Source organism: Rhinolophus sinicus, chromosome 17 (assembly GCF_057876585.1).
Source record: "Rhinolophus sinicus isolate RSI-liver-muscle chromosome 17, RSI-T2T, whole genome shotgun sequence".
Taxonomy (NCBI): domain Eukaryota; kingdom Metazoa; phylum Chordata; class Mammalia; order Chiroptera; family Rhinolophidae; genus Rhinolophus; species Rhinolophus sinicus.
This window is the reverse complement of record NC_142517.1, coordinates 176,785,913-176,809,453: the sequence shown is the minus strand read 5'-3', so window position 1 is coordinate 176,809,453 and position 23,541 is coordinate 176,785,913. Positions and strand designations below refer to the sequence as shown.

The following is a 23,541-nucleotide window of genomic DNA, read 5'->3' as shown; positions in this document are numbered from 1 at the left end:
TACTAAGCTAGTTAATAATGAAACAGAATTATCAATATTGGAAACCTAAATGGTTTCAATCAATAGTACAGTTGTTTTTATTGATCCATATATCAATGAGCAGCCATTAAATTTGTTAAAATAACTTTAATGATTTAAAATTTTCTTACACTGTTAACAAAATATGTGTAATAGTATTGATTTTTATCAGTATATTCTGAAGCACAGATGTAATGACAAAGATTTGTTTTTACATTTTTGTTTCCCAACTAAGCAAGGAAGCAAAGACAATTTTACTACCTTTCACACTAGTCCTTAAGTGACACCTCCTAGGAAAGGACGTTCCCTATTATATATGAAAGTGTCAGTAATGAAATGGTTATATTCACAATGTGTAACTCTAACACAGCCTAAAATAAGCACACAAAAAACAGACAAATTATGTTGTGTGACACAAATTTTCCACAGACAAAAAAACAAACAAACAAACAAATAACAAACAAACAAAAAAAAACACCCACAATCATTAAGAGAAACAATTTTAGAATTTTAGATCTTTGAAGTTTATGAAGAGGGAAATGAAGTTTTACCTGAGTGTCTCTGAGCCTCCTTTTCTTTTGCCTAAGGAAACTAGCCTTCCACTGTCTGACTCCCTTAATAACCACAACTGAAGCAGTTGCCTTGCAAAGAATGCCGTCTCTTCAAAGTCAACCCGACCACAACGTATTGCCTCTATTCCTATAATGAATATGAGAATCCAGTATGTTCTATTGGATGGTTCAGCGACCCCCTCACCCCCGCCCTGCTTCAGCATCCCTGAGACCCTTGGGGGGGGGGGTCCACAAGGCAACAACTATTTTCATAACAATACTAACATCTTATTTGCTCTGCTTGCTCTCAATAAATCAGTCCAAGAAGCTGAAATCAGCTCTATTTCATTGGTTTACTGACTAAAACATGGACTCAGTACTGATCTTCATTTAATGAGCTTCGATATTTGCATTTCTTTTGAATAATGTTAAAGAGAAGTTCTCAAAGTATTGTTCTCAGATGTGTAAGGTCCCTCAGTCTCTTCCAGGAAGTCTCTGATGTCAAACTGTTTTCACAATACTAAGAAGATTTTCCAAGAGGTTGACATTTGCAGTGATGGTGACAAAGGTAATGGTGGATGTATGGATTGAATATCTGTGTCCTTCTAAAATCCCGATGTTTATATCCTAACCCCTGATGTGATGGTATTAGGAGATGGGGCCACTGGAATGTAGTGAGGCCATGAAGGTGGAGCTACCTCATGAATGAGATTAGTGGCTTATAGAAGAAACTCCAGTGAGCTCTTTTTTCCTCTTTCCACAGGATACAAGACGTCAACGATCTGCATCCTGAAAGAGAGCGCTCATGAAAACCTGACCATACTGACATCGAGATCTTGGACTTCCCAGCCTCCAAAACTGTGAGACAAAATTTTCTGTTGTTTATAAATGACCCAGTGTATGGTTTTGCATTATAGCAGCCCGAGAGGACTGAGATCGTACATAACAGAAAGCAAAGAATTAAACTGGTCCTCATACCAATAAAATTATAGAATGTGGAAATATGAAGATAATATTTCTGTGAAATCAAATGTGGGTCTCTATACAACTATTACAGATAAACATTTCAAGTTTTGGCTTATTTCTAAATTCTGAAATTAAATATAAATATAATGTAGTGGATCAAAATTAAAATAGTATATACACTTCAATGTAATTTAACTTAATAATTACAGGAGTGATGTATACCAATAGCAAAAAATGATAAATATATTTAATATAAGTATATACATACATTTGCATTTTCATGAAATATTAGAATAAAACTTTCAAATATTTTGAGATGTGATTTCTGGACATTACATGAATATTTGTGGTCAAAAGTTACAAACCATAAAAAATCGAGCAAAAATAGAAAATATATCAATGTTCTCATTATCTAGAACATGGATTGGTGAAGTACAGTTCACAAGCAGACAGTAAAACCTTATTGGAAGATAGCCAGGTCCATTTGTTTGTAACTTGTTTATGGCTTTTGTCATGTTTGAAAGACAGAATTAAGAAGCTGCAAGAGAGACCCTATGTCCCACAAGTATAAAATATTTATTATCTAATCCTTAAAGGAAAGTTTTCACACTACTGATCCAGAAGAAGGCACATGTGATTACAGAAACTGTACAGACCCATACACATAACACATTCACCAATCAAAGCATTTCAGATACAAGTTAAAATATTTGTTTGGAATAAAAAATAGTTTGCTTCTTCTGGCTCTGCTTTAAAAGAAAGAATATAAGAGATTAGAACAGTGAACTACATCTGAGGAGCTATATTACTTGGCCAGTAGAACCAAGAGATTATTACAATGGGAAATTTATGATAGGGAAAAATGAGCTCCTTGGAAAAACAGAAAATTTTATTTATGAAATTGAATTTAGTGACTCTCATAATATTTATGAATGTCTCCTGCTTTCATCTTCATGGATTAAGTTCAGGAAGAGGAAATTCAACAGAGAAAGAACACAATCATAAATAGTGACTCAAAAATTCACGGACACAAACTCTCAAAAGAAAAAGAAATGTTTTAGATATATAGGTTCTTTCATTAAAGAAAAAGTAGCCAATAGAAGTTTGACAAAAGCATGAGCATAATCTTGGAATTCTTCCATCTGGCACTGTACCTAATATCAAGGGATGCTAGGGAAGATGTAACAAAGGGCTATTTCAGTTTCAGCACAATGCTATTGTAATGGGGCAGAAATTATTATTATTTATTCCTACTGATTCACCTTGATTTCATTTCCTACAGGAAACCTGTTGGGCTAATTGGGAGTACCCAGGATCAAAACCGGAATTCACATCTTCACAAGTAAAAGACTTACTGAGAAAACAAAGGCAGATTCCTCAGAAATAACCTTTCTACTTCCATGTCCAAAAAGCTAAAGGTGCAAGGGTAGAAACATTTTTGAGTAGATTTGAGACAATGTCTCTTTTACCTGAACAATTTTAGCACTTACCAAGTCATAGAAAAGGAACTCATATATAATGTACAGATATATGTGACCATATATATATGTATATATAATATATGTATATATAATCATATATAAACATATATGAGAATATACCAGCGGTGCCAAAAAAAGGAATACACGTGACTTGTGTTCATCTTTTGTATTGGTACATATTGAGTATTACAATTTTAATATAGTTTTTTCCTTTCTTAAAATGTGTATACTTCTTTGGTATCCTCTGTATGTATGTATACATATACATGCACATACATACATTACCAGACATATCCCTTAAAGCGTAGCTCTGTCTTCATCTATCTCATGGAATTCACTCATTAATTTAAGAAATATTTATTAAATTTTTAATATACTTCAAGCTCTCTACTAAAATTTGAGAACACATTGGTAATCAAAATAGAAATTGTTTCTGCTTCAGGATATTTATATTCTACAACAGATAAAAATTTTAATATAATAATACATGCATATCCATTTACTATGTGTTATTATAGAAAAGTAAGAGTCAGGAGAATCTGACTTAAAACTTCAGGGACTTTTTTCACCAAGGAAATTATATTTAAAACTGAGTTTTAAAGAAGGTAGACTCAGACCTACAGGATTTACTCATAGTTTCAAGTTGGTACGCAGTGGCTGTATGTATATGGCCACATGTCAATTCCTGCCTATGAAGCTAGTGTTGGTTGGTCAATGTTCCAGCAATAACTTTGGTGAAACTAAAGAAGCAGGTAAGAAAATGTGGATGGCTGGAAGTTACGAGAAATAGGTAACATACTTTGGAGAGCAAAATCATGAAACATTTCTGAAGAGCTAAATAATAAATATATACAACCTTAAAGTTTAACACGGATAAAAGTAATATTTTGCATATAGGTTCAAAATAAGTTCACGGTAGCAAAGATGGGTTTAGAAACCCCCTGTGGTATGAAGACAGAGTTTTGCTCAACATTACTAGAATGCCCTGTGACTTTTTTAAAAAGTGGGAATGGAAAGGAGAAAAAAGAGAAAAAGCAAACATCATGTAGAATTGAATTAATAAAGTAAACAACAATCCTGCATTAATCTGCACTGTGGAATATTGTGTTTACTTTTATACATGTTTTTAAATGCAACAAAGAAAAATCCAACTTCTTCAAAATTTAAACATAACACTGTATTACATAAGTTATAAGTAAAAGAGATGAAAACTTTTAACTTATTCCCCAACAAGATTAGGGACAAGACTTGAAAAACAACACAACTGTCTACCAAGTGAAAGAACAACTGGAACTTCTGAACTGCTGAATCACTGAAGGGCATTAGTAGAACGTGTGAATAAAAGACAGACCTGGACCAAGTAGTAAGAATTTTCCTAGAAGCAGAATCTCCATTGGTTTAGTAGTTAGAGAGTTCCACTACTGGAGTTTAACTAATATTCATGAGGTTTTATAAGCTACTATTTTCTGCTTAACAATATGAGAACATGTTCACATACTATTGTAGATATTTCTTTTATCATATCATAACGATTCTAGATTAATCAATCATATATCTTAATTTATTTGATTCCCCTCTATAGAACAAGCTGGTTTTTTTTTCCCCTAGTCAGTATGAACAATGTACCGCTGAACAATCTTGTGATTACTGTAAGTGGGTATATTACTAAGCTAAAGTGTTATATGCACTCAAATGGCTTTGTTAGCGTTTTAACAAAACTCCTACTAAGCTAAAGGGTATATGCACTCAAATGGCTTTTGATAGGTATTTTCAAGCTGCTGTCCAGAAATATTGCACAACTCTATATTCCCACCAACGGTGAGTAGCATACCTGCTCCCTTACACTCATGGAATGTTGTAGTTATAAAGAAAAGCTATTAAGTCAGTAGACACAACATAAAAATGATTCAACCCAGATTTAGCTAGGTTGAGGCAGGTACACCGTGCTAATGTCATCTACATCCCGAGGAAATGAGGATTTGTAACTGAGGAGACTTAGATGAAACACCATGTAAAATCCATACCTTACTTCAGTTTTCCTGCTTAGTAATCTTTGTGAAATAATTCACCATAGTAGGATTTTTCTTTTAATCAGATACCCAAATTCACTTGTAGATATCTTTACTTGTGTGGAAGGCAGGTGTTCAAGATAACTGATATTAAAATTCCATATAAACAAGCATCCTGTTTTCAGTCATCACATTTATCACTGTTTCTAAGAGGGTACTTTATATTTCCATGTTTACTCTAGTGGTTGAGCCTCTATAGAGGTTTACTCAGAAATTTGAAGACCAGAGTTCATACTTTGCTTATGTACAAAGACATTAGGCAAGTGAACCTCTCTAAATTTCAGTTATATTATCTGTAATATGAGCTAATAATAGTATCCATCCATGTGAATATTATCAGGATTAAATAAGATGATATATGTAAAAGCCCTGGCCCAGTGGATGATTTAAAATACTGTGTTTCCCCGAAAATAAGACCTATTTTGAAAATAAGCCTCAGTTAAGATCGTCAGCCAGATGGACACATTTAGTACGTTATGACGATGTTCCAGAAGAAGATGACATGACTGTATTTGAATAAATGTAGATTGTTGTACATGAAAAAATAAGACATCCCCTGAAAATATGCCCTAATGCATCTTCTGGATCAAAAATTAAGGTAAGACCCAGTCTTATTTTCAGGGAAATACCATAAGTATTGAAGTATACCTATCATTAATTTTAGTAATAATTCCTTATGTTTAATGTAGCCAATCAGAGTTAGTTATATTTTAATTTAGGATTGCCTATGATTGAAGACATGTTAACAAATTATAGTTTTATTTATCCCTCAAAATTAATTATACCCTCACTTCTAGGAATTTATAAAATGCACACACTCATACATGTCCACAAATACTTAATAGCTTAGTATTGTGTGATTTTTAATTTTTTTAATTTAATTTTTTAATTTTTAGTGTTTTTTTAAATTTTTGATCTTAGGTAAAATCAACTTATAGTATAAGCTGATACTTGTTTGGAGGGAATTTCTACAAATTTATGAAGCAAATTTGAGAATGTGTTAATTCTAGAAGTGTCACTGTTAGTTAGGTTGTATTGACATTACCTATTTCTATTCCTTGGGGAGGAGGGAGGATTCTTTAATACTCTGTGTTGTCAGGATCCTTTTTAGGAAGATGAAGAACAGAATAGGAAATGTTCCATGTAAAAGGAACTGCATTGCCACATGATTTGGGGTAAAATAGGAGTTACTCAAAGAAGTTTATTACAATTGGAGCATGGATTTCATGAAAGGCGGGGTTAGACATAAAGGCTAGGTGTAGAAGCAGTAATATTGGAAGCCAAGTTGAAGCATTTTGATTTTATCTAAGATCACCGAAAGGTTTCAAATTAAGAATTGACATAATTATATCTCCTTTTTGAAAATTTTCTGTGGTTCGAGAATAGATGAGAGGGGAATAATACTAGAAGTGAATACTGAAAGAGTTCCCACAGTGGCGGGAATAAGACAGTAACTGATTGGAAGCCGAGGTTGGCAACTCTCAAGTTTTCTGCTCTGGGTAATCCATAATAAAATTTAGTGGAATAGAGAACAATTGAAGAGAAGGTAGTTTGGGAGAACAAAAATGAGTTCATCTTTGAAGTTAAGATCCCTGAGAGTGTTTATTGAGATAGGCTAATCTATGTTGAAGAAATAAGCAAAGACTGAAATACCACAGCTTAACCCATAAGCGTCGTCAAAAACTCTCAAGGGTCAGATTTTACCCTCTTTTCAAACTAACCAGGATGCTGCAGTTACATAGATAGAAAGAATTTCTGTGTCAGAGACAAAGAACACCAGTACTCACAACACAGCAGGTATCATGAACTTCAGGTTCACATTGGTTCTCTTAGCTCCACAAGCCACATGGGAACAGGTAGATGTAGTGCACACAATGGGTTCTTGTCACAGCAGAAGAACCCCAAGTTTAGGAAAGCCCTCGTCTTTTAAACAACACTACTCACTCCAGCTAACCTTTCCTACAGAGGCAGATATTATGTTTACTATTCTGGTCAGTAAACAAAACTGCCTGCTACCCAGGGGGAGATGTTATCTCCATTTTCCAAGGCTGTTTGCTATACAAACACCCTTAGAAAACATAAAAGAGAACAAAAGCTGTCCCAAGACATATGGAAATCTCACAGATAATTTTCCCCAATATGAGTTTATTTTTCCTTCATATTTATGCATCATCTCTTCAGGGCAGCCCTCTTTTGAATGGTGATTAGAGTGGTCAGTCTACTTCCTTTTTGTTGCAATGACGTCTTTAAAGAAAGAAACTTTTTGATTCCCATGCCAAAGAATGACGGAAAATATAGATGATTTTGATGTTTTATGTGTTATTTTTTGTTGGTTTATGGTGGGAGGTTTTAAGTGGGAGGAAGAAGTCATATTTTGCCTGCTCATCTTTAAAACCAGAGACATTAAAAAAAGTCACAGGTATAAAGTTTAAACTGTGACACTTTTCAAGGCACAGACCACTGGGAAAAAAGTGGAGACTCCCCTTAGGCAATGCCAAAACTCTCTGGAGAATATCCCAAAGTGACAGGGAATTTATCCTGAGGTGAGAGACCATAAAGTTTCCTGGACAATTAATAGTTTTCATCAGGGTCAGTGATGTAGAGCACAAGTGAGGTTGTGACAGTTTAACGCTTTTGACCTAGTCCGTCAGCAACTCATCACAAATTGGTTTTGTAACAACTATATGAAGGAAGACTATTTCTTTCCCTACCTTGATTATAGGAGTAGGGAAACAGCAATGACTCACTGGCCCTTAGAGCTGATGGAAAGAAGCATTAGAGTGACCATGTGTATTGCAGCCACTATTGAGTGGAGCAGACAAACCAGAGATTCAGACAGAGGTTACTAACTGCTGCTAAGAAGACCACAACCAACAAGGACCCACTCACTCAGGGAGTTCTTGTGGAGCTTGGCTTGTCAGTGCCAGTCAAAGTATTTCAAATTGTTTCCTAGGCTTGATTACCTCACAGATTTATCTCACAAGGATATAATTACATCCACTTAATTAAGCAGGATGAGCAGATTTGTTCTTTTAAATCCATCTTTGAGTGCTTAAATCGCTGATGCACACACACACACACAAGCCAAAACAGTTATAAATGAGTTTTTAAATATTTTTTTTTATAATAAGTTGTCCAAAGTAAGACAAAACCAAAAACAAATAGAAATTCTCAACCCTACCACTCTCAGTCCATAAACCAATTCACATGCCTGCAAATATTTTCTCAACTCATCCTATACTAAAAATACCACATCAATTAAACTTTTGAAAAGGAGTAATGCTATATGATGTTCAGATATAAAAATTGACAGTTGAATCCAATTTCCTTTCCTTAATCAATATTATTTATTCATGTTTTGTAACCTAACTACTTCAAAATAATTTGAGGAAGATTTTTTAATTACTCATTACATAAAATGTAATATTAGAAGATAAAATTATAAATATCTTTGTGAAGGCAAAATAAAATATTTATGTGGTATGTTACTTGAAATGAGTTAACTACTATAAGAGCACTAATTTTAATTTCAATTACTGTATCTTACATTAGTGTGATGCATTTATCACCAATAAACCAATATTGATATATGCTTATAGTATGAGTCAGGGTTCTCCAGAGAAAATGTAAAGAGATTCATTATAAGGAATTGACTCACACAGTGATGGAAGCTGAGAAGTCCCAAGATCTGCTGTTCCGCAAGCTGGAGGAATAGGAAAGCAGCTGTGTATTTCCAGTCTAAGTCTAACGGCGTAAGAACCAGTGCCAGAGCCAGCAGACTCCAGATCCGAGAAAAGCAAATATCAAAGTCCAAAGGTTGGAAAAGACCAGCATCCTAGTTCAAACAGTCAGGAGTTCCCTCTTAACTCAGTCTCTATTCTACTCAGGTTTTCAGTTACAGCTCATCCATGGTAGGGTGGAACCAGGCACTGACTAGTGGTCCCAGCGGCAATGCATATGCCGCCGGCAATTCCCGTCATCCACAGCGCCCTTAGCCCATCCTGGTTTCTGGGCCATGTAGGTTATGCAGGCCAGCCATGTAGGTCATCAGCAGAGGATTCTATTCTGAGGACCACAGGGCCTCTGCCAAATTCCAAGTTCCGGTCTACCCTGAGGCATGATATCGCGAGATCTCCAAAATCCTGCCGGCGCAACCCACTGCTGGTAAGCGAGAAACCTGGGAACCCTGATTGTCAGGCCCTGAGACCCTTAAGCCAACGGAATCAGATGGGGTGCGGGTCTCATGACCTTTTCTGGTCCTGAGAAAGTACTTTCAGGATAATAAAGATATTTTCTAGGATAATAAAGATATTTTCTGCTTTTTTTTTTTTTTTTTTTTAGAACTGTATATTTTCTGTATGTTGAAAATAGCTTAAAGGGCATTGTATATAACATATCCATGGTTTATTTTCTTCATAGAAAGGAAAACAAAACTATGAGAACTAAGCTCATTTTTTATAATATTCCTAAGGTATTTTTCTTGCAAGAACGTATATATAACTGTTCTTGCCTTTGGCAAATGCAGTGCAAATGCAGGGACATTTTACATATAGTGTGGAAACAGGTGCTAATGCCTTCACAATGGTTCATCAACCGTCTGGAACCCCCAAAGATTTATTTCTCCAGATACTTGATTGAATAAAGTTCATTATACCTGGTAAACTTGCCTGTTTCTAGAGTGCTTTTAAAAGATCCTTGAAATTTTCTTTGATTGCATTTTAAAACTGTATTTGAAGAATAAAGAAAAGCAAGCTACTAAGAAATGAAAATGAATCATCCAGCTTTGAGGGCAAAGTGGAAATAGGAGCAGCATACTAAGAACAAAACTTGAGCCGCCATTGACCAAAAGAATTAAAATCACAATTACAGGTCAGGAAATAATTATTTTCTTATTGTACTGGATTAAGGGCTTTTTAATGATCGCTAACTAAATCAAAGACAAATCAGATAACAAATCAAACCACCAGCAATATATAAATTTCCCATAACCCATTAGTGAAAGACGTATGCGTACACACACACACACACACACACACACACACACACACACACGCATGCACCAGTTTAGAAATTATAACCAGTTCAGAGCTATAATTAAAGAAAAAATTGTCTTATCTGGTTAGAAAGTGTCCTTAATTCTTCTGGGTCCATTTAGAAATATGATCAAATGTGTGAAAAGTAAAAATAAGCAAAATTTATTTGACTGAATTTTATCTGAAGTATGAAACAGATGTTTAAATTGGATATTTTTTGCTTTTTTCTTTTTTTTTTCCCTGGGACAAATGAGTGAGAATAGCTCTTGAGAGAAATCCATCTCCAAATGCATTCATTAGGGCTTTTCTCAAGTGCAAGGAAAGAAGATAAAGTGACAAGACAATTATAATGCAGGCTTGAAAGGATTTTTTTTTTTTCCATTTTACTAATTATGAGACTAATTTACCAATGCCCCATCTATTACTAGGCCTAGAAAACTCCTGATTACATATTACAATAAAAGAACAATATTTTTTTGGAGTACATTTGAAGGTCTTATTTTGAATTGAAGAACTTAAGGATATTCATGTTCAAAGTCAAAACCTGATCTATATTGAGAGAGAAACAGAGAGCAAAAGAACACATTCAGTGGTCACTGTGGTTAGGCAAAAAACTGCTTCAAATTCTCTATCTTCAACCAAAGCTAGTTAAATTGCATTTGGAAACTTCTTTAATCCTATCAACCTTTTGCCCACATATGTAAGAATGGATTATTAACGCTTAGCTTGTATAGTTGAGGTCATGATAAATAAAGTAAGTGCAGAGTCTTGGTACCTATCTAAAAATAGATACTCAGTAAATACCATTCATTCCCTTACTCCTTTAGGAAACTCAAAAATTTAATGGCAAGATTCTGTCCACTTTAACCACTCACCAATATGACCATATTCCATTATCAGGCAAAATACCTGTATCTCTAACTTTATGATTCTCAAAGGCTGCAACTTCCTCTCTGAGCAGAAAATTCTGTCCTTTTACTCTGTAGCTTTCATTATCATTGAAATTGTCGTAAGTTCTCGGTTTTTTAAATTATGCTTTGCAAAATAGCATTAAGCATCAGTTAGTGTCAGTCACTGGGCAGGCATTGGCAAAAATAAAGAAAAATTTAAAAGCACAATGCCTGAATTACATGAATTCACAGTCCATTTAAACATAAGAAAATCAAATACCTTATAAAGAGAATATAATATAAAAATGTGTCCATTTGTATTTTTAAACCCCCACTTTTATACCCATATAGATACACCTGGGTATAGATACACAATATACAAACAAAGCCCACCAATTTCCTAGAACCTCAAATCTTTCTTGTTCTACATTCCAAAATACCCATTTTTCAGTTTTATGCAAGCATCTCCTTTCTTCATCTCGCTTCATTTTCTAGTCATGCAATTCACCCCAGATTATTTTATTCATATATTCATTCACTTTAATAACACTCTGATTAGAAATGTCAATCCCTTATCCTTCTAGATGAGCTTTATATTTCAAGATGGTAATATCTATCTATAGAATGCTATGGATGGGTTTAATTTACTTACCAGGCATTATGTGGCCATTTAAAAAAATAAACATTTATTTAATATTTACTATAAGTAGAACTTTATAATGTGGATACAAGAAAAATAATGCAGGTTGTTTCATTAGTTACCTTGGACTTATTACTTAACTTATCAAAAATGAAAGTTTTGCAATTTTAAAATGGGACTAATAATACATCGGTTGGCTACATGAAAATTAAATCAGGGAATGTACGTAAAAATTCTGGCATATAGTCAGATTTTTATTATTATTCCTGTTATTATTAATACTAATCTAGGTATTTCAATCATGGTAGCACAATCATTCTAATATATATTTATGAATGAGAAAACACTGTAAGGCCATGTTTATCTTTTATTTTAAATGTTTACTGTCCACCTGCTCATCCATTTTTTTTTTCTATCAGTAAATCTTTAAACATATGACCATGTATGGTCTAATTATCTAGCATTTTAACACTGTTGTACATTTTTCAGAAGAACAATTTCTAGGAAGCAAATGTAAAGTTGCAGGAATACTAAGTTGGAGGTGTTTGGCATTTCTCCCAGAAGTGCTACAAATAAACACCTGATCACTTTCTCCTTCAGAATCAGTAGGTTTAAATAGAATTCTATTTAGGTCTTTGAATTGTAACATATGTTAATCCCAAGGAGAGTCTCTGCATGAGAGGAATATTGGCAGAATTCTACCATGTTTATTACCAGGATAACTTGCCACTTTGTAGTAAATGTGCTATAAATAGTCTGACCTTTGGGCATATAAACCTATAAGAAAGTATCCTACAAACTATGGTTTGATAATCTGCAACCAATTATTATGTATTAAGGGGTGAATAACATTGAACATATTTTCATAATTCATGTTTGGATATATTACATACAATATTATTATTATATAATCAAATTTTACTTTAAATATGTTTAATTTACCAGCACACTTTTTATTTGCAAGTTGTGTCAAATAACAATATTTATTTGCAAATTAATATGGCTTAAAATATACTTAAAATTAAAATTTCAACTAATGACTGGTAGATTAAAGTTTTCTGTACCCTTCTCAAGTGTTTCCAATTACTTTTGATATCTGTAAAATTATATTTTAATTATAGAGATTAATATAGAGATTTTTACCTAATGAAATTTATTGTCCTAGGGCTTCAGTGTTTAACAGTCATACCCATACTTTAATATACAGAACCAGAATCAACAAGAAAGCAAAGAAATCTATTCATGTCTCAATGCATAAAATAGAGGTGACAGGCTCAATGCTTCAGTCCTAAAACTACGGAGAAAAATAAGTAGGGAAAAATATGGAGGAGGGAAGAAAGAGAATGAGGGAGAAAGAGAGGGAAGGAAAGAGAAAGACAAACATTGAGAGAAAACCTGGTAAAGTACTGAGTGCATTTCCTTTCCCTGGCCACAGTTTTAAATAAAGAAACAGGCACAATTACAAACACTGATCTATTAAAACTAATCACGACCTGACATGTTCAAGTCACTGTGTTTGGTGTTACTGCTATTCTTTCTTTCTTGGTAAGAGAACTCTTGTTTTGGGTTGTTATGGAGGAGGCTACTGAGCATGAGTGTGGCACCCCCTCCTTCTCTGCTGGTCCATAGAAGTGGCAATCGGATGTCATTGTTTTATAAATATAGTCCCTGCCAGATCCATAGTGGTAAATTAACATCTTGAGTTCCCTTCATAGTACTATCATAATTCATCTAAAACTAGAAAAATAATAAAATGAAATAATGTTATAACTTGTGTGGTTTCCATGTTATCAGGGTGGGAGAGATTAACATACTCAGTGAAGAAAATAGTGATGTATGCCTCAATTCAAATAAATGTGAATATAAGTTTTAATTGTTTCCTCTTTGCAAACTGGATTAGCCTACATGGGTTGTGATCATAAGACAGGCATGACTGGTTTTACCAATGTGGAGAGTAGATAACTCTTTCTTTAGCTTTTGCCCTGCTCAGTTAAAATATCTTCTGAATTAGATATTTTAGGAAGGAAGACAATTATCATGAGTTGGAGATGGCAGAAGACACAGTTGCAAAATGTGGTGTTGATTAACCTTATAATAACCCTAGGAATTAGCTGCAAATATTGTCTCCAATTAAAAATAAAGAAACTGAAGTGCATAACTTTTAGAATATTTTTAATCTAATGATTCTGGGAGCACCCTGGATAAAAAATTATTTTGAAAACATAGCCAGATGAAGGAAAACATCTTAAGTTTAATGGTATATTATTATTAATGTTATTATGACATACAGATTCTTGCTATAATTTTTGTTTGTTTGTTTTATGAAAAGGAACAATGACACCGTGGATTATTCAGTTTTTATCTACAAACCTTTTCTTTTATATCTCACAAAAATAACCCTTGTGATAAATGCAATGCAAATAAAATGTATCTATAAGGGAAATTGAACTTGTTTACTGAAATTATAATTTTTTTTTCTTTCCTTTTACTTATTAGTTTCAAGTATACAAAACAACACGGTGATTAGACATTTATATACCCCCCAAATTAACAACCCCAATAAGTCCATTACCCATCTGACACTATACATAGTTATTAGAATATTATTAACTTTATTCTCTAGGCTGTGCTTTACATCCCTGTGACTATTTTGTAACTGCTAATTTGTACTTCTTAATCCCTTCACCTTGATCACCCAGCCCTCCAACCCCCGTCCCCTCTAGTAACCATCAGTTTTTTTCTCTGTATCTATGGGTCTGTTTCTGTTTTCTTTGTTTATTTTCTCTTTCAGATTCCACATATAAGTGAGATCATATGGTATTTGCCTTTCTCAGTGTGACTTAAGAAATTTTAAAATATTTTTAAATGAAATTGAATTTATTCACCTGAGTCATAAAATGAATTTACTGACTTTAGCTGAGATGTAGAAAATAAAAATTTGGTCTAAACCAGAGTATATCCATACATTTGTTTACATATATGTGTTAAATACAGATGGTCCCAATTTAATATGGTTCTACTTACAATTTTTTGACTCACAGTGGTGCGAGAGCAATACACATTCAGAGATAACTGTATTTCAAATTTTGAAGTTTGGTCTTTCAGGGGCTAGCAATATTCAGTACAATACTCTCTCATCATGCTGGACAGGTGCAGAGAGCCACAGCTTCATCACCCACACAATCACAAGGGTAAACAACTGATACTCCACGGTGTACTGTGTTGCAAACATTTTCTGGTTATGATGTTTTCTGTTTTTGCATCCCATCGTGTCTCCAAAATGCTCATCTTTGTCTCCTGCTTCTGGTGAGAAGAGGAAGGCAGTTACTCTTAAGATGAAACTCAAGGTAATTGCCCAGCTGTAGGCTAATATAAGTGTTCTGAGTGCATTTAAGGTAGGGTAGGCTAAACTATGATGTTCCGTAGGTTAGATGTATTAAATACATTTTTGACATAAGATATTTTCAACTTATAGTGGGTTTATCAGCGATGTAACCCATCAGAAACCCATTTTAAAATACCATGTTTCATTTTAGTTTCTAAATAGCAAAATACCTGAGCCAAATCCTACCCTGCTCAATTACGCAGGGGTGAAAATATTCCTGGTGAAAATTCAGCTCCAGACTCTACATCACCCTCACCAGGGTTTACGGGGCACCCAGTGATGTCTCTGTGTTCACAGAAAGACGAATCCTCCCATTACAGATTGAAGGGATGATTTCTGGGTAGGCCACCGCTGTGTATACTGCTACCTCATATTCCCTGGCCAGCCACTCCAAAGTGTTTTCAAAAAATTTTGACCCAGAAGCTTACTAGTTGAAAGAAAAGAATATGGATAGCAAAATCACAGGAGAGAAAATAAAATGTGTTAATTATTAACACATGAGCAACATTTTTATTATATTTATTTTCATTTCTTCACTAATTATTTTCTTTAACCTTTGTAATTTAGTTTCCTTTTTCAGTGTGCTACCCAAAATGTTATATTGAAGGTCACTGAAGACCTTCTGAATTGAATACTAAATCTAACCTTTCCCTAGATCTCTGATCTTTCCAACAATGTTAACCTTCTGACTGAACTTCTGTAATTTTTCCTCTCTGGACATTTGTTGCACAGGAATCTTACTTCCAAAGATTTGTCCTTTTCTTTCTCTATCTTCTCACTCAGGAATATGATTGATTTTACCAATCTTGCCTATCTCTGTCTATACTAATTTATTCCATACCATTATCTCCAGACCAAGTTCAGTCACAAATTGCAAATTCCGAACTCCAATTGACTTCTGCTGTCAATGTGTAAATATGCTAGAGTCATTTCACTCTTAAAAATGAAAAAATGAAAAAAAAAAAAAGTCTGTGCGTGTGTGTGTGTGTGTGTGTGTGTGTGTGTGTGTGTGTGAGAGAGAGAGCGAGAGAGAGAGAGATAAATAACTGGTGAATTTGAGTGAAGTCTATACTGAAGTTCCTTGAACTGTCCTTGCAACTTGTCTGTGAATTTGGAATTATATTAATATAAACATTTATTAAAACAAGCAGATATCAGTTGAATTTGCACTTTTCTCTCACACGTTTGTAAATGATTTTCTACACTTCTCCTATCTGGATTTGAGATTATGCTTGTTAAAAACCAAGGGACCCACATTAGTTTGTTCATTTCAAAAACTGTGTTTTCCATTTACAACTAATATGACCATTTCCTATGTGCTAATCCTCTCTAAATTATATCATTTCTGTAAAATAGGGGTAATATTAGCATTTATTTTATAGTGCCATTTATATAGAGATGGCCCATATAAAATGGTTAATTTGCAGTTAGAGTATAAGCATCAGTTTATACAATTATTAATATTGTTGCTATTTCTCCCTATACCTTCACATCTATTCAGTTGCCACATTTATGAATCCTTCCTCTGCAATGCCTTTATTCCTTTCCTTGATGTATTCACATTATATGGTTTTACTCTGCAAGTGTTATTGCAAAGATTTTTATTATTTCCTGCCTCCAAACCACGTTATTTATAATTGTTAGATTAATAGGCATATACTACAATTCAAATTGTGCATTTTCCCCTGCTGATGAGCCTTTATTATTTCCCCATTACCTCCCCAATATGTCAAGGGCCTCACCTTGGCACTCAAAGCCTTCCAAAATATGGCCCCAATGTACTTTATACTGTTATTATTGTCTATTAGTCTCTACAATTATCTAATAGCAAAGTCAGACTACCTGAGACCCTACAGACACGTTTTGTGCTTTCCTGCTACAGCATCAGTCTCATGCTGGGCTGCACCTATTTTTTGTCTTGTCTTTCCTCAACACTTAGGTTTCTTCTGTCACAATCCATCCCATAGGTATTATATAAAGTCACATTAAGGCAACTTGTATAAGATGAACCCCAAAATGTCACTAGGTTTACACAATAGTTTATTTCTTATTCATGGGAAGCCCCAATAGGGAAGCCCAGCTTGGAAGGTAGCTTTCTTATACAAGGTAACTCAGGGACCCAGGCTCCTTTGGTCATGTGGTTCTCTCATTTTCAATTCATGATTTCCAAGGTTACCATGCTCATTTGCATCAAGTCAATGGAGAGGGAAGGAATGTGGAGGGTTGTATGGGCCAGACCTGGAGTTACACATCATTTTTGTTCTCATTCAATTGTCAGCAACTCAATTACATGGTTACTCTTCACTTCAGTGGAGTCTGGCAGGGGTGACCTGGCTGTGTATCTCCAGGAGGAAGAAACAAGTCTTGGTAAATATCCTCTGCCACACTACGTTTTGGGTACCTTTCAAATATTCTCTCTTTTTTGAAGCTCTTCCTATATCTCCCAAGCAGATGTCACATATGATACACAATACATAAATGGGAGCACAGCAACAAATTTGCATTTCTGAATTTGAAGTTAGTTAATACAAGATACTACTGCTGCAAATTTTGTGTTACATTGTTATTAAAGTATATTGTAAAACAAGATTATGCATCCTCTTTATGGGATTTGCATAGAATAGAATATGTATTCATCTGTATAGAACAGAATATGGATTCATACCAGATGGCAAAAGGATGAGTTAATTAATCTCTTAAGGTCCCATATGACCTTCTAGTTCTAATGATTTAAATGCTTTTGAAAAGGGATTTACAAGTGTCATTTTATTTTCTACTGTGACAACATACACAACCTGTGTCAGGTTTTTAAGCTTTCCAAATGTCAATACAAAGGGCATTTGCAGAGAGTGAATGTTTTAAGCAATGTCTACATTATTTTACTGAATTAAATGGAACTAAATAAAACTGAAGAGAGTACTCTCCCTGCGTCTTATTATGGAGTAGTAAACCCTAATGCAGTTTAGTAATGAAAATCCTATTGCCCAGATTTTAAAATTGTGCTACAAGAGCCATCTGTATTGCAAACTCATTCAGAAAATGTAGAATATAATGGGCCTTACCAGACAATGCTGCACTTGGTGTTTTCACTAGCTCCACAGATAGCTTTCTCCCAATGTTGCCAGGCAACAGCAGCTCGTATAAAGAGATTTCTTGTTCATAAACTATACCTCATTGGTAATACAATGAGACTCAAGATATTCACCACCTGTACAGGTGGAATTACAAGTACAATAACATTAGTATAATTTCAAAGAAAAAAAATCCATGCACACATTTTTATTTAAAAATATGACAGTAACCTTAGTTGAGAGACCTGTAGTACGAATGAGAGCCATCATGTTAATGAAGAATTTTTCAAATTTTATAAATAATACATTACATGAATAGGAAATTAATAGAAGACAAATTGATGTGGTGGCACTTGTGAAGAATTATCAGACTTATAGTTACAATTAAAGGGTATTCCATGCTAAAGGATGCACGGTCTGACAGAATTTTGCATTTGGTAAGAGTGCAGTCACATGAACAGTGGAGTACAGATAAATGAAATACAATATAAAATATAGAAAAAAGAATTTTTACTTCTCCGTATTTGGGGGATAATGATACTATGAATACATAACTGATATGTTATTGGAGATATTTTTCAAAATATCACATAATTGAATAATCATTTTAAAATGATTTCTAGCAATAATTAAAAATATAAAACTCTCCTATTCTCTCTCTCTCTCTCTCCCCCCCCCCCATGTATGCTTTGTTTGCATGAAAATTTGTTCATAGAAAAACTTTAAATAGTTTGTTTATTTTGCATATTTCTAGTTATGGGAAATGTTACACGTCCTTGCTAGCTAAAGAACTGCAGAAGGAAATAGGTCACTTGAGAAGAGGAAATAGGGACTCGAATGTGAGCCAGAAAAATACAAATATAATATGTTGAATACTATTCTAAGTACAGAAAATAATTTTTAAAATTTTTACTATGACTACTGTATATTTATAGTTCTTAAAATTCCTGACATATTTAAGCACTTTACACATATTTCATTATTTAGATGCCAGTTTGTTCATACCTCACCTTTCATTTTCATATGTACACAATTTCAAATTCAACTATCTTCACCCCATATTCACCCATAAACTTACTCTTCTCAATTACAATCAGTTCTCTGTTATCCAGCTTTTCAGGGAACTGTTATGCTCTCATTATTCAAATTTTCTGGCTCTCATCTACATCATACATGGATTACTAATTTTCAAAGTACAGTACTATAAAATTACTTTAGCGTTAAGTGATAATAAGTAAAATGACTACTTTTCATCTGTATAGAGTTTTACATTTTAACTTAATTTAATCGTTTATTTAAAGCACAGAATATGCATGGCAATAATTTAGTGTGTTTAAAGTTACTGTCTTTTTCATCAGAAAGCATATAGTATATTGGTTTTACATAATAGGATTTAAACTAGAGTAAAAATTACAAAATATATATATGTTCAATGTAGGAAAAGATACATTCTCCACAGTGATTTATCACAATGACATCTTTTATATTATTGCAGCATCAAATCACATTATCAGTGTTTGATGTCCTGAAAGTTACATAATATTTTATAGCATTCTTTGTGTTCTATAGTTTCTCAGCATTTGTTTCACAAGTGTCTTTTGAGGACAGTGAGTAGGTCGAAAATTTTAATTTTACTGAAGTATGCATTTTAATTTTCAAAAATTTGAAACAGGTATGTCACTTCATTGGCAAGCCTAACTGCAAAACTAACTTCTGAGCATTTATATCTCCATGATGCATAGTGGTTATAGTTTAAACTCGAATCCATGTAACCCACAGTGTCACATAGTGCAGTAGCTATTATTTATCCTCATTTTTTGTAGCTGAATAAAGCGGGGAAACTTATATTGCAAAGATTATGGGCTAAATCATTTGTGAATATTGAGTCTATTTGAGACTTCCACTTTCAGTGTGATAAAGTAGTTGGTACTTGAGTGACCGTATAGTGAGAACAGCTAAAAAGCTGGATAAAGGAGAGAGAGAGAGAGAGAGAGAGCAGAAAAGCGAGACTTAAGGAGCCAAGATCCTTGAAAGAGTACGCATGCATTTCCTATTGCTACTGTAAAATATTATCACAAATGTAGGCGCTTAAAACAATACAAATTACTACATTACAGTTCTGAAGATAAGTCTAAAATGAGTCTTATGGAGATAAAATCAAGGTGTGTGCAGACCTGTATTCCTTCTGGAAGTTCTAGGAGAGGATCAATCCCCTTGCATTTTCCAAATTCTAATGACTGCTCACATTCCATGTGTCGTGATTTTTCAGCAATCACATCACTCTAACTCTGATTCTTTCTTCATATATCCTTCTCTGACTCTCATACCCCTGTCTCCCTCTTTTATAGACCCTTATGATTTCATTGAGCTCACCCAGATAGTCCAGGATAATCTCCCCATCCCCAAATCCTTCATTTATTCATACCTGCAAGTCTCTTTTGCTACAAAAGGAAACATACTCACAAATGTCAGGAATTAGGAAATGGACATCTTTTGGAAGCTATTATTTGTCCACTACAGAAGGAAAATGGCACTGAGATGATGTTGCATGCACCACTGCTTTTTCCTCTCTTGTTATTGGATATTATGCAACACAAAACACAGTCAGAGTCTAAAGAATCACAGCCAGTTGCATAGAGGATAAACAGAATTAGGCAACTTATAGTTCTAGCACCATCGTAGGGCTGGATAGACAGACCAAATTTCTGTGGTACAAAGGAAGCCAAAGCCAGGAATTAAGGGTCCAATATCACAGAGAATGGAGGCTGTAGAGAAACAACTTCAATATTTTGCACACAATTTTCTCTCAAGGCATAAAATGATCCTTAATGTGTGCTTGTGTAGAATTAGAAACCAATTAATTAGAGGAAACCAAGAAGCAGAAAACTGAAAAGGGGTTAAAAACTGTTATAGACAGACCCTGAGCTTACCCCTGCTCTATGATCCCATGGTCTGCTATTCATGGTCTTGTCCAAATCCCTTCCCTGAATATGGGTGAGATCTATGACTTCCTTCTACAAAGTAGAATATGGCAAAGATGAGATGATGTCACTGTGATAAGTATTTTATATTCTATCAGATTTATCTTATTAGCAGACCTACTCTAGAGACTCTCTTGCTGGCTCCATGAAGTAAGTGGTTGTGTTGGAGATTCCCATACGGTAAGGAACTTCTAGGAGACCTGAGAGAGTTCAACAGCCAATGGTCATCAAGGAGCTGGGCCTCTAGTCATACTGCCACGAGGAAATTAATTAGCAATATGAACAGGGATGGAAGTGGATCTTCCTCAGTCAAGCTTCCAAATAAGAATATGCCTGGTGGATACCTTGACACAGTCATGTGAGACCCCGAATATGACCAACAAACTGATCAGAATCCCAATCCATAAAAACTGTGAAATAATAAATGTGCATTTTTAAATATCCCTTATTTTTTTAGCAGTTTTTGGTGTACAGAAAAATTGAGCAGAAAGTCCAGAGTTCCAAAATATACTCTCACAGCCCTTCTGCCATTTCCCCATAATATTAATACCTTGCAGTAGTGTGGTGCATTTGTTACAACCAATGACCCACTATTGATGTATTGCTATTATTAACTAAAGTTCATAGTTTACATTAGGGTTCAACCCTTGTGTAATATATTCTATGGGTTTTGAGGAAGGTGTAATCATATGGGTCCACCATTATACTATCATACTGAATAATTTAACTGTCTAAAAATCTCCCACGCTTCACCTATTCATCTCTCTCCACACCCACCCCCTAGAAACCACTAATCTTTTTACTTTCTCCATAGTTTATTTTCTCTTATCCGGAAGTCATATAGTTTGAATTATATAGTATGAAGCCTTTTCACATTGGCTTCTTTCATTTAGCAATATGTGTTTAAGTTTCCATTTTTTGTGGCTTGATAGCTCTTTTCTTTTTAATGCTAAATAATATTACTCAGCATTCATGTACCACAATTTGTTCATCCATTGACCTTTTGAAGGACATTTTGGTTTTGGCAATTTATACATAAAGTCATTATAAACATTTATGTACAGGTTTTGTATGGATATAAAGTTTTCAAATCACTTGATTAAACACCAAAAACCACAATTGCTGGATCATATAGTAAGAGTATGTTTAGTTTAGTAAGAAATGGCCAAACTGTCTTCCAAAGCAGCTGTATCATTTTGCATTCCAATCAGCAATAAATGACAATTCCTGTTTCTCCACTTCCTTACTAACATTTGTTGTCAGCAGTTTGGATTTCACCATTCTAATAAGTGTGTAGTGGTATCTCACTGCAGTTTAATTTTGTAATTATCTAATGACATGAGATGTTAAACACCTTTTCACGTACTTATTTGTTATTAGTTTATCTTCTTTACTGGGGTGTTAATTTTGTGGCAACCTTTGTGCAACAATAGAAAATTAATATAAAACATAAGCAGAGAATGTAATAATCTTAGAGTATTGTAAAAAATAATAGATTTGACCACAAAGTTGTAGGCCTTGAAATAAACCAAGGAACACAGCAGAAAGTTATTAAGAGGAAACAGAAAATAGACCAGCCTCTACTAGATCAGGATTATGAGTGAATAAATGATGTGACTGCAAAAAGACAATAAATCCTTCTAGAAGAAAATAATATTATGAAGATCTCCAGAACTTTAATACATAATATCCATCTTTCAATTGAGAAAAATTTTGAAAATTAGCTTAATCTAATCAATAGGCACACCTTGGTATGTCTCCTTCAATAATTTTACATAGGTTCATTTAATTGTATGCAAATTTATATACAATGCATAGAATTTCCTATTCAGTGTTTTTAAAAAAACACATGTAATAACTTGCTTATTTTTATATTAAACATGGATGAACTTCCAGTTATGTACATATAGATATAGTAACCCAGGGTTACATCTAACATAATTAATAATCAGTGTGATAAGAACAGAACCTAACACTAAGGAACCGATGTAGCTTTGCAGTAAAATATAACTGAATACCAATCATGTATGTATCAAATTTTTACAGTTTCATATTATTCCACAATATATGCAATGCATTTTTTCAAACAGTTTCCTGTAGAATTATTTAGTATATCCTTGTATTTTTGTAAAGTTACATCTTATAATATCCTTGTAAGAGGAACCAATGAAATAAAAAGTTTTGACTATATTTATAATAAGAAAGCAAAATTATGGCATGACAAGTTTTACAATATTTCTTTAAAGATTTATAGCTATCCATGTGGTTGGCTTTTACATAATTTGCACATGTAAGGAAAATTGAATTAACATTTTTATTTACCTAAATGTTAAATATTCTACCAGTGAAACAATATGAAGAAAAAAGATAAGAAAACAGTATTTGTCTCCAGCCTCATCCTTCAAGAAAAAGATACATTTTAAGGAGTAAAATATGCACAGTGAAGCAGTGCTTAT

At 33.9% G+C, this 23,541-nt stretch overlaps 1 long non-coding RNA gene across 1 annotated transcript in view; it reads right to left on the bottom strand.

Annotated features, from left to right (window-relative positions):
* Window positions 1–9,129, bottom strand: part of LOC148754882 (uncharacterized) — a 525,297-nt gene extending 516,168 nt beyond the window's left edge. Inside the window, exon 1 of the long non-coding RNA XR_016019815.1 lies at window positions 8,744–9,129. This is a non-coding gene — a long non-coding RNA (uncharacterized LOC148754882). The remainder of the gene's footprint in view (window positions 1–8,743) is intronic.
* Window positions 9,130–23,541: the final 14,412 nt, after the last annotated feature.